At 40.7% G+C, this 12,352-nt stretch overlaps 1 long non-coding RNA gene across 1 annotated transcript; it reads right to left on the minus strand.

The window, feature by feature from the left end:
* Positions 1 to 9,493: 9,493 nt before the first annotated feature.
* On the minus strand, positions 9,494 to 11,995 carry LOC120504377. Its single transcript, XR_005628007.1, has 3 exons — positions 11,620 to 11,995; positions 9,883 to 10,042; positions 9,494 to 9,719 (listed from the first exon to the last, which is right to left on the minus strand). It is a non-coding gene; the product is annotated as an uncharacterized LOC120504377 (long non-coding RNA).
* Between the last annotated feature and the right edge of the window lie 357 nt (positions 11,996 to 12,352).

Below are 12,352 nucleotides of genomic sequence, written 5' to 3' on the forward strand. Positions count from 1 at the left end.
TTGTGCCTTGATTCCAGCCCTGCCCTGCTCAGCCTGTTCCAATGCCTGAGCACTCCTCCCAAAGAAATTTTCCCTGAAATCCAAATTTTCCCTGCTCTCCAATCCTCCCCTGGCACAGCCTGGGGCCATTGCCTCTCCTCCTGTCACTGGGAGATCAGACAATGCAGACATGCTTTAAATGATGGCATAAACATTCAACAAATTCCTGAAAACTGAACCACATCAGCTGCCCTGGGCACAGGGGTCAAAATTGCTGCCAGTGCCCTTGTGGGGAGATGGGAGGAAGCACCAGTTTAGTAAAGGGTGGGCACAAATTAGGGAATAAAGCAGTTTTTAATCACAGGGCTGTACAGTCCAGCAATTCCTTGGATTCATCCTTTATGATCTGCATCTTGTTAAATCCTCTCTCATCGAAGAAGCACTCAAAGCATCACTTCAGGTGATGAGCTGACAATTCCCAAAGGAGACTATTATTTATTATGAGGTGATTAATTTACATCCACTGCTGGATAGCTTTGGAATTTGTCCCTGCACTGATGAAAACAAACTCTTCTTAATTTGTTTCTCCTAGCACAACTTTTCTCCTTAAAATCTGATGCAGACCTTGATCACTGATCTGTGAAATCCACAATAATCCCTTTATGACAGCCTTGTCTCTTGAGCTGACCATTTAAAGGCCTAAGGAACTGCAGAGTTCTTCTAATTAACTTGTCTGAGACAGTGTTTATTCCATTTGTCTTTTTTCTTTCTTATTTTGCTGTGTCGCCATGGCATCTGTTTGTTCTCAGCCTTTCTTCTCCCCTCTAATTATAGGCAGGGGAAGTCAAACCCTAACCTTGCTGGAAATTCGTTAATATTAAAATATTCCCCAGATGAGCCTGTAAATCTCCGTGCTGCACTTTGTTGGTGCTTCACTCAAGAATTCACCTTTGGAGTGAATGCAGATCTGCAGGACAAATTAGCAACTGTTCCTTGCATATTTAAATTTCATTTTCGACTCACAAACCTGAACAAAATTTCTGCTTTCATGTTGAGAATTGGCAGGGATGAACTGCTCCAAACTTAGGGTGAAACGAACAAAGAAGTTTCAAGAAATTCTACTGTGACGATGTCCTTTTAAGAAAAGCTCAAAGTTATTTTTTAGTGTTATTAAAAGAACTATTAAATATACATCTGACACAGTACAAATACAGAGGTCTGGGTTCTAAAAACCAGGAATTAGACAGAAATATTTTCACTTGGGGGACTTTTCAAGATGATTTCCTTGGGACTTTTTGAGTAATGTGAGATGAAATTTTGACCCTTTGCTACAGGTCTGTCAGCTATCCTTCTGATTAAAAAAATACAAGTTTAATCAGAAAAGATACAAACAAAATAACCCAACTGAAATTACATTCTGAATTATTTAGGAGGGCACAGGAGATGGAAGCTGCTTAGGAGTTTCCAGGTTGGAGATAATGCATGATGATCGATAAATGAACACTGTCCTCCCTAACCCCAAATATATGTGGCATCCATTATTAAAGAGGCATAAAATTGTCTGATTCCATTATTAATGCAGGGCTCTGCTGGAGCTGAGGAGGTCACACAGGAAGAACTTAGACTTGCATTCAGAGTTTTTATTTTGAATTATTTTAAAGGATTGCAGAAGGGTGGGTTTCAGTCCTCACCTCCCTTTCAATCTTTGTGTCTCTGTTAAATCCTTTTTAGTCTTTGGAGGGAAATGTGAGTTGGGGGGTACAGCTCTTAAATTTGGGGGTGCTTGGGGTCTGTGCTTTCAACAGATTATCCCTAAAACACAAAGCCAAAGGACAAAAATGAAACAGAAGTGTTGACAGTGCATTACATTGTCTGTGCCTTGTACATTACAATTCCTAAATGGCCAGGTTTTTCCATAGCAGCTCTGCCTTAATTTTGGTAGGATTTTTCTTTCTGAACCACTCTGATCTTTCCTTTCCATATCTGTCCTCATCTCCTCTTCCCACAGACTGCAAATGTCAGCAAGTCCTGCTGATAATTTGCATTTTGAGGCTTCCTGAGTCTGGAACAAAACCTTAATGCTTGTTATGGCATGGCTGTGTTCTCCCAGTGCCTTTGTTCCTGTCATCACCTAATTCCATTTAATTTCATATAACATCAAATATCCAGAGGTATTTACAAAGTGTGGGATGTATTTTCAGCTGTTTTGTACTGGGAATCCTTCCATGCCAGGAGTTCTGAACACCTGCCAGACCTCAGGCACCAGCATTCCTCCTTTTCCACCTCCTTTTCCTCCTCCCTTTCCTCCTCCTTTTCCTCCTCCCTTTCCTCCCCCTTTTCCTCCTCCTTTTCCTCCTCCTTTCCTTTTTGCTCTGTGAGTATAAATAAGTTGTGACGTTTTTCCTCCTCCTTTTCCTCCTCCTTTTCTCCTCCTTTCCTTTTTGCTCTGGGAGTATAAATAAGTTGTGACGTTGGATTTAGGCAGGGAAATTTGGTTTATTTCCCAAAAAATCTCCTGAGAGGGAAGCTACAGCTGGAACTCTGACCTGGGGTCTCTCTGGGCATCTCCATCTTCACACTTTGCTGTTATTCTACAGTAAATCCTGAATTTCCACTTGAATTTTAATTTCTCTGTCAAACTGTTGTGAATTCATGTTGTGGCCCTGAAATATGAGCACTTTCTCTGCTCAAACTGAGAGTCCCTCTGGAGTGAGTGAAGGAATCCTGTAAACCTTTTAAATTGAAAATTAATCTTCTAGGGGAGAAAAAATATAGTTGTTTTTATACTTCCCACTTAAAAACTTGATGTTCGAAATTTAAGCAACTTAAATAAAGCTGAGTAAAAAAAAATGCAGTAACTACCTACTATTTTTGAAGCTGCATTTTCATCTCCAGTGATGTGTTGCTTTGTGCCAGCTGGATTTCAGAGCTGTCCTATGGAGTCCAAATCCATCATCTCCTAATGGAGAGAACAGAATTTACCCTCTTCTCGTACACTCCAGAGAAGTGAATTCAATTGATTCTTTCTCTTGTGGAAATCTTTGTCATTCCAGAGGCTCTCTTTAGATTCCAGTACTTTGTAATCAAGCAAGAAATAGTGACAATTGTTTTTCTGACATGATGTTTTTAACTTTCATGTCAGCTCTGGTGTGTTCTGAAGCTGTGCCTTTTGGCCAGTTTGACTCCCCACATTATTTTTTTGGTTTTTTAGCTCTGCAGAGCAAAAATTTTGTGAACATCTCTCAAAGGTTCAATTTCCAGGTTGCTCTTAGTGACATTTTACAGACTTGTAAATCTTCTCCCAGGCTCATTCACAGATAAACTTCATTCTTTACTAGGAAATAAAAAGGTCCCACTTTGAGTAGCTTCTCTTTTATAGCTTTTTAGATCTTCCTTGTTTCCCAGCCAGTTGGTCAGAATTGCTTCTTTACACTGGTAAAAGTCAAATTTATTGAAAATCAGTCCAAATGCTGCAATTTTTTAAGGTATGATAGCAAGATTATATCTCTTTCTTTTTTTATTTTATTTCACAACACAGGTTTAAACCCAATTATTTATCATAGCACAGTGTTGATTGTTCTGAATGCTTTAGGTGGCATCTGTGTGCTTTAACAGGGATAAAATTATTAATAGAAGTACAAACACTCCCAGAAATAAAGGGAAAAAAGCTGCATTTTTCTTTTCACCTCTCTCCTTTAAAGCTCTTTCAGCTGTTCCATCTTCTCAGGAGTCACTGCATAAATAACAAACAGAAACACAAAAGGAAAAATCAGCAGCACTCATTCTTTTTCTTCTCACCTAACTGATGTTGTGGCTCTCTTCTGGAGTTGTGCATCTCATTTTTTATCTCAGATGTATTATTGGAAAGGTGAAGACATCCCTAAGCAGGCAGATGAGACCAGATTTCAGAAGTGATGGATAAAACTGATAAATTGTTTGTACCAGGCAGAATCAGCTCCAAGGTTTGTGGCTGTTCCAAGGCCACAGCCCTTGCTGGAAATAGAAAGCAGCAATAAATTGACAGAAACCAATGACTCAACCTTAAAATTCCAGAAAACATGAGCACAAATCCACTCCCAGCTCCCAGCAGTATTTTGTGCACATAAATTCCGTTTTTTACATTAAAGTTTAAGAAGATTTGGAGCAGCTCTTGTATAAAATCTCTGCTGTCCAGGATGCAGACAGTGTAATCCTTAGCTCTGTCCACATTGCAGTCCTACCAGGCATTAATCTGTGTAAAGCAGGGAATGAGATTGCCATGGGCTGGATTATTCCATCTCTGCCTGCTCTGGGCCAGGCAGGAAGAGTTCATGAGGGAGAGGGACCCTGGCACAACTTTTAAATTCTTGACTCAAGAAGGAATTTGCAGCAGAGGAGTTGCCTATCCATTATAACCTGAATTGTATAAATAAAATCAAATCAGATGGGGGTTCAATCCCTATCTGTGGTACTCCATCTCTCCCTGTGCCAGTCTCTCTGTATAATCCCATGGATTTTTGGTATGGAATGCTGTTGGGAATGTTTTCCAGGAGCTCAGATAAAGGGTGGAGAATATTTCCATGCAGGATTAGGCCCAACCTTTGTGTCATCATCAGGGCAGTTTGTAATTCCTGTGAAATTCTTTTTTCTGCTCCTGTCCTTCACCTCTTGAGACACACAGGTTTCATTGCTTGATTTTAAACATTCCTACTGGCATCAAAACCTCACAAATGCTGGCAAAAAATCCCATTTAGGCTCCATTGTCCCAAGAATGAGACCAAATCTGGCAAATGTGTGCATGGATCTGAATTCCGGGGGAATTAATAGCTCTGACCTGCACCTGCTTCATTCCTGCAATGCCTTGATGGCAGAATCATTTTCCAGATGAGCTTCCAGGAGCATCTTTGCCAATGCCAGGCTGCCTGTGTGATTTATTCCTCGTTCCCTGTGTGCCCAGAGAGTGCCTCATCCTCCTGGACAGATGGTTGGATGATTTGCAATCCCCACAAAATCTCCCCGATGATTTCTGCCTTCAGCAGCCATTGCCATGTTTATTTTTGGTCCCAGATTATTGCCTTGCTTTTTTTTTGCCAGCACTGGGCCTTCTGCATCCACCCAGAAACCAAATCTGCTCAATCACTGGGAGCTGCTGCCTCTGTGGTATTTTATTCTTTTGGTTTAATTGTTAGAAGTATTGTTTTCATTTTAGAAAGTGAGCACTCCATGCCTGGTTTTTTATCCCAGATAATTCCAATGTGCTGACCCAGTAGCTTTCCTTTAGATGTTCATTTTCTCTCTGCCATTCTGCTGTTTGCCAGTACCCCTGGCCTTGCCTAAATCCAAGAATATTTTAATGTATCCATGGGAATTCATATTTTTCTGCTTTCTACAGCTTTCTTTAAAGTACAAATAGGGCTCAGCTGATGGCCCAACACCTTTTTCCTTTTGAATAATAAACTGATTTCCTGGACTAGAGAAAATATTCCCTTTTTATTCCCTCAATATTTGTGTTCACACAAACATCTTCTCTTTGAATACTGATTTCTCTCTTAATATTTGGGGTTCTTCTGTAGTAGAAAATCCAGTTAGAGCACAGCCCTCACTTGAAGCAGATAATGGGATTTATTTTATTCCTGTTGATTGGGGCCATGTTACAACACTGCCCCTGAGTCAAGTTGCATTTTAGACATAAAAATAGGCCTGATTAGGCACCGTGGTTAAAATGTGGTTTAGTTACACCTCAGCTGCAGAGCATTTTCAGCCTGGGCACAATCCCATCTTTGTGGAGCTCAGGTAGGGAGGGTTTATTGTGCAGCACTGCTGACCCTGGGGCTGAGGCTGCCACAGCTGCTGGGCTTTATCAGATAAACACCTATAAACTGCTTGTTTGCTCCTGCAAATCCTCTGGAAATTTTCTATTAGCAGCCTTTACAAGTCCTCCTAGCCTCAGAAACAAATCTGCTGAGCACTGCTGCCTCTCATTCCATCTGCGAGGCGTTCTGCTTGGAGTGGGAATGGCTTTGGCTCGGAGCACAGGAATCCACCAGTGCCCTGGTCTGGCAGAAGAGGCTTCTGTAAATCAAATGGAAAAGCCAAGGGGTGAGTGAGTAGATAACCTAGAAATTACTGCTGATTAAGAAGGATGTAGGATTAAAATCCAGCTGGAAAACATCAAAGAAACAAAGCAGATCTGTTTGATTTCTCTACTTCCTGTGCTGAATTTTGATGCTGAGAACGTCCCTTTCCTTCTGCCTCTGAGGTGCCTCCATAAGAAGTTTCTCTAAACCCTGAAATCTTGTGTATCTTTAACTCCTCTGCAGCTGCCTCTGATGTGTTTTACCCAGCTGATCACCACTTCTGGCTCCCAGTGTTCCCCTGGAGCTTCCATAGTCTGCCCAGGTTATCCATCCATCATCCTCACTCCTTTTGATGAAAGTTTCCGCCTTTTCCATGAGTGTGCTGGATTTCTCTGTGGAAAATCTTGATACCCTCTCACATCTCCTCTTCTGAACCACAGCCCCATTTTTGATTTATGAGCCTTTTTCTTCCTTTGCTTCTCTCTCTCTCTCTTCTTTATAACCAGTGTGACCAGTTTACCTTTTCAGAGATAAACTGCAATCCAGGAGAGATCCAATCTTAACAGTAGAAGTGCCTTTTTTTCTAATGGCAGAATGTGCTGTAACACCCAGACAGAGCTGCTTTGCTTTGAGATTTAGCACTAATCCCAGTTATTTAAACTTGCCTTCACAACTAACAGGCAGAGTGATCAGGATGGAGAGTTTTCAGTTTATATTTTATTTCCTGACTTCAGGGTGTTAAATAATGTCACAGTGCCAAGTGGAGACAGGGAACATGGCAACAGAAGGCTACTAAAGAGTTAATAAATCATTAAAAGGAAAAAGCAAAGGAAATAGAGATGGATGGGATGGATAAATAATCAGCAGCAAGTCTGTCCTGCAAGGAAAAATTCACGTCTGGGAAAGGCTGAGAAGTTTTTGTTGTTGAAACTTCCCTTTGTGTAGTTCAGGAAGATCTGCAGAAGGGAATATTGGGTGAGCATGGTGCTGCTGGTTGGACTCCATCATCTTCGAGGTTTTTTCCAACCTAAACAATTTTGTGCCATTTTGGAGGTGTTTGGGTTAATTTTTCCCGGATAAGGGATGTGATTTAGGGATGGTAAAGTGACATATTCCCTGTAATCCCTGGGCAAAGTGACTTCTGAAATAAGATCTGTGCAAGTGTGGGTCTTGCTTATCACCTGCAGCTCTGATAAAGGTGCTGAACCTGGGAGTGCAAAAATCAGAAAGAAGAATGATGTGAAATTATGATACAAATTTATTGAAAACTGTTGGAAATTTAAAAAGCAAGATCTGCCTTTCAAAATTAAGATACCACAGCCTTCAATTTCTACTAGCACAACTAAAATATTTTGGTGTGTGAACTTGCTCTCAACCTGTGAGCAGCTCATCCTGCTTATTCTGTGCTATGCAAACTAAACAACAACAACAAAAAAACCAAAAAACCAAAAACCAAATAAAACTTGGATCACATGATTCCCTGGAAGTTCTTGCCAGCTGCTCCCATGTTATTGAGCAATCTATCATCAGGCTGGTGCTGCCTTTGTGGTGATGCATTGCACTGATGCATCGTTAGGGAACTGTATCCTTTGATAGATTAGTCAATAACAGTCCTGAGGAGGGAAATATTTGGAGAACTCAAGCTCCAGAATCTGATTTCTGAAATGGTCCATAAGTGCAGTGTAAGTGGAAGGTATTGACAGCTCAAGTTCTGTGTTCTCTGTGTGTGTGGGAATTTCTGTACTCCGGGGAGTTGTGGAACCAGCAGTGTCTGATTTCCTGACCACAGGCTCTGGGATAAATAGGAATAAAAGGAAACAGGAGAGGGAATTTAAGGTAATAGTGATGCCTTGTGCAGGCTGGGCAGAGTTCCAGAATAAAGCAGGGATGGATTCAAAGGATCTCCTCCATGGACCCACCTTGGCAGAAAAGCTCAAACCTGAGACATCAACAGGAGGAGAGGAAAGCATCAGCCTTTCCTCAGCTGGGAAAAGAGCAGGGAGGTCTCTCACAAATTTGGTTTTACCAGCCAAATTCAGGTGTTTGGTGTGCTGGAAAAGCCTTGCAGGAGTTAGCCTTGAAATCTGTATCATAGTGTACAAGGATCCTTTACATTTTCCCTTGAAGTGATTTTTGAGGAGAAACAAACTTGCCTCGCTGCCATCACCTGTCCCTGTCTCTGCAGTTAGTGCTGGGGACAATTCCAGGCTGTGGCACAGCCTTGTCCCTTACCAAGGCAGTCTCTGGAGCTTTTAGGAGAATCATTGATAAATGGGGTTTAATTTTCAGCAGAGCTCCCTCCCTTTGAGTGGGTGTGAATGGGAACAATTGCAAGTACCAAAAAGCATAAAACCCCTTTTGTTTATCATTCAGGATACCCTCCTTCCTGCTTTTTCCAGTCCCCAAGGTTAGACAAAAATACTTTTTTACTGTCTAGAGATAAGGATTTAACCTTCAATATGCAAATTATTTAATAACCAGCATGACCTTGTTAAAACAAAGTGCTTTGCTTCCATTCTTGGCTCTTTAAAGAAACACTCTCTAAAAAAAAATGACAATAAAATTATTGTTACTCTATGGTTGTGCAGGGAAATAAATAACTTAGGACGTGACTAATGTCATCTTGGGCTAAAATCTCTTCTAGTGAGCTATTTTTCAAATAAGTTTTGTAATTGGCAAAGATGTTTATATGTGTAGGTTTTTTTCCCCTAAATTGGGTTATTGCTGTAAATGGTAAAAAATGAAATACCAAAGATAAATATTTGTGAAGTGCCAAAAGGTTAAATCAGCATTTATTTGGGATTTTTTTTAAGGCAGTGTTTTTACAGTGGTTTGGGAGCTCTGAATGAGGATTTGTAAAGCAAATTTTGTTAAACATTTTGTGGTGCTGAGGTCCTTCTGTGAGTTGGGTCAATTCCCACACAAGTGGCAAAGTTCAGAATTTGGAGATTGTGGTGTAGAGTGACATTATTTGGTCTCGGTTTGAAGGGCATGAAAATTCTGCTCTGGATTTTGACCCTTGTAATCTTAATAAGAGAAAAAAATTATCTCTATCTCCATATTTATTTTTCACTGTTAAGACCTTTGGGTTGTGCAAAACAGGTATTTAGGCTGGAAAACTGGAATTTTTATTTTTTTTTTAAGTTTCAATTTTATTATTATTTTTCTTATGCTCATTCTTCACTAAATGAACCTCAACCTCATCCCAGGATCCATCCTTGTCACAGGCAGGGAAGGGAGAATCCAGAACTAAACTGCAGTGATCCCTCTACCTTTAAAACCATTTGGAGGTGGGAAATCCTTCATAATTATTCAGCTTTTCTATTTTAGAGGATGGATATTTAGTATTTCAGCCAGAAAGGGAACATTTACAATAAATAGTGTTCTGCTGCTGACTGAATACACAAATTTCAGTGAAACGATGCAGTCAAGAAAAACAGAAAGAGAAGAATAAATTTTTTGTGGTTAAAGTGAACCATAGAAAGAGAATAAATTTTTGTGGTTAAAGTGAACCATAGAAAGAGAAGAATAAATTTCTGTGGTTAAATTGAACCTTAGAAGCTGACAGCAATATTTATTCGTAGTTTGGCCACAGAATTTCATGATCTTAAACCAGTTTTGGGTTTATTCAGCTGACATGGTCCTTTCCATTCCTTGGGAATAAAGGGAGCCAGGACTGACTTCCTGAAAACAGAAGCAAGAAAAAGATTAATAATCTGCATAAACTGATACTATTAAGATTAATAATCTGCATAATCTGTTAAATTCTGACATAATGAAAACAGTTTCACTTTGCAGATTTTTCTCAGAAGATCTGTTTAGTCTGGAATTCCAAATATTCCTTTACCTTTACATTTGGTCCCTGTATGTTGAGAACCCAACACCAACTTCTCAGCAAATCTCACTTTATAGTTCAGTGATTTTCCCAAAGTTCCCTTGAATTATCTCCTTCTGAACATAGAAATCCATAACAAACCTCCAGCAATCCCTCGCAGCAGAAGGAACGACTGAAATCACAAAAAAAAAAAAAAAAAAAAAAGGCGACAGAAAACCAAATAAATCTCTAAATCACGTGAGTGTCTGGCTTCAGTTGTCCAGGAGCTGCTGCCATTCCCTTTTGCCACCTGTGCTTGCTGTAATTACTGCAATTCCCAACAACCCCCCCCCGCAAAAAGAAAAACTAAAAAAAAAAAAAAAAAAAAAAAAAAAAAAAAAGAGACAGAAAACCAAATAAATCTCTAAATCATGTGAGTGTCTGGCTTCAGTTGTCCAGGAGCTGTTGCCATTCCCTTTTGCCACCTGTGCTTGCTGTAATTACTGCAATTCCCAACCTGAGATGTTATTTTAGGGGTGATGCTGAGGAGTTTGTCAGAGCTGTCATTGCTCAGGAAGTCTGTCTTGGCCACGTCAGCGTTTCCTGCCCATGTTTGGAGGAGCACAGAGCTCCTGACACGAGCTGTGGGTGTTTTTCCCTGAGCACCAAGGCACGAGGAAGGAAATCCTGATTGAGGGAGATGTGCTGCAGATGTTCTGCAGCTGTCCCTGAGGATGGAGAGTTCTGCACCAGCTCAGCCACCAGCTCAGACCTTTGCAAGAAGCAGCTTCACCACAGTGGCTCACGCTGTTCTCCCACCTGAACCACTCCAGCTTCACCCAAGAATAATGAAATTAATTTCACTAAAACTTAATTTGCCCTCTATTAATTACCCACCCGAGAGCTTAAATCATTTTGGAACCGAATTAAATTCTTTTCATCCCCTTTTCCCTGGTTTATTTCCCATTTAGCAGGCGAGATGCAAAACACAGTTTCATCAGGTTAAGTGAGAAGGCTGTGTCCCTGCTCCGTGTTTATCTTGCTGTTTAATTTGGAGATTATCTTTAGTGTCTTGGCTCTCCAAAGCAGATGGGCTGTAGGCTTGCTGTAAAAAACCCTCAAAGGAGCTGTCTCTTAATGCCTCGGGCTAAAAAATGTAGGTGCTGCTGGAGCCCACACTGCACCTTGCCCATTTTTGCTGGTGTTCCTTTATTTTTCCACATTGCTACAATTCCAAAGTGACTTGGTTTATTTTTCCTAAGAACTAAAATAGTGGGTTTATGTTGTTTGCTAAATATTTTCTATCCCTGCACATCCCTTCACTGTTGCAGTGCATAAAATGAAATAATTTGAGGGAAAAGTCACAGCTTTGGGGTGGCTCTAAAGGAGACAGTTAGCCAGATCTCCAGCAAAGTAACAGGAATCAGTCCTTAGCAGAAAATGTGGGAACTGGGGGGAAAAGAAGGGAAAATGTGCTCAGCCACTATAAAAATGGGGTTTAGCTGTTGTACTTTAGTTATTTTTGTCATTGTAATTATTCAGCCATATTTAAGAGAAGTCTCTGGATTTTTGGAACTTTTAAAATCTTTCTTTGAGGAAGAAACAATTCTATTTCTTCCTGATAAAAAGCCTGAGAGTTCCATTCCTCTCCTTTTCCAGAGGTTTGCCTGGTTTTACTTGCTCATGCCTTGAGCCAATCTGAGGGAGAAATAATTAATCAATTTAGATATACAGAGCCAGCTCATTTTCCTTCTGCAGCTCACTTCTTACCTCTCATTGTGCCTTTACCTGAAGCTCTTCTGGTTCTCCCTCACTCCCACCAAGCAGTTGCTCCCATTCCCATTCCAGGTAGGAAACAGCTGCTATCCCAAATAAATCAGTAAATTCCAGGCAGCTGCTATCCCAAATAAATCAGGAAATTCTCTGCTCTTCCACAGTGCCAGATGACAGCACAGCTCCCACAATCTCAAGGTGCAGCTACAACTCCTCCTTAAGTTATTTATAATGCTGCTGCTTGAAATGTTTTTATTGTTCGTGGCTTTCTAAGTCCCTTTTTTTTGTCACCCTCTTTTTTAGCACTTTCTCCACAGCAGAAAATCCCTTCCATGACCTTCAGGCTGTGAAAAAATAGGCTGGGGAAGGAAGATGTGAGCTGCAGAGGGATGACATGAATAACTGGGGACAGAACAGCCTGTGAGTTACAGAGTTATCCATCTCCTCCTTTTGCCAGGAGCTCATCATTCCATGAGCTGTTCCAGGGAAAGAAAACTTTCCTCCATGTAGAAACTTCCCTCAAACTCCTGAGGACTCTGTTCCCAGCAGAAAGAACTCAGTTCTGAGACTGAATTTGAGTTTTCCACTTTGCTTTTGGTTCTGGTCAGCTTTGGACTGGGTGCTGGAGATTTTAATTGGCTCCTTTTGGGTTTCTGGCTGTTTCTCTGTGGTGTCAGCAAAGTCACCAGCTCTGCAAGTAGGGCTCTGGTGGGTATTTTTAGGAAGGGCT

Source organism: Passer montanus, unplaced genomic scaffold (assembly GCF_014805655.1).
Source record: "Passer montanus isolate IOZ18808 unplaced genomic scaffold, ASM1480565v1 scaffold29, whole genome shotgun sequence".
NCBI classification, from domain to species: Eukaryota; Metazoa; Chordata; class Aves; order Passeriformes; family Passeridae; genus Passer; species Passer montanus.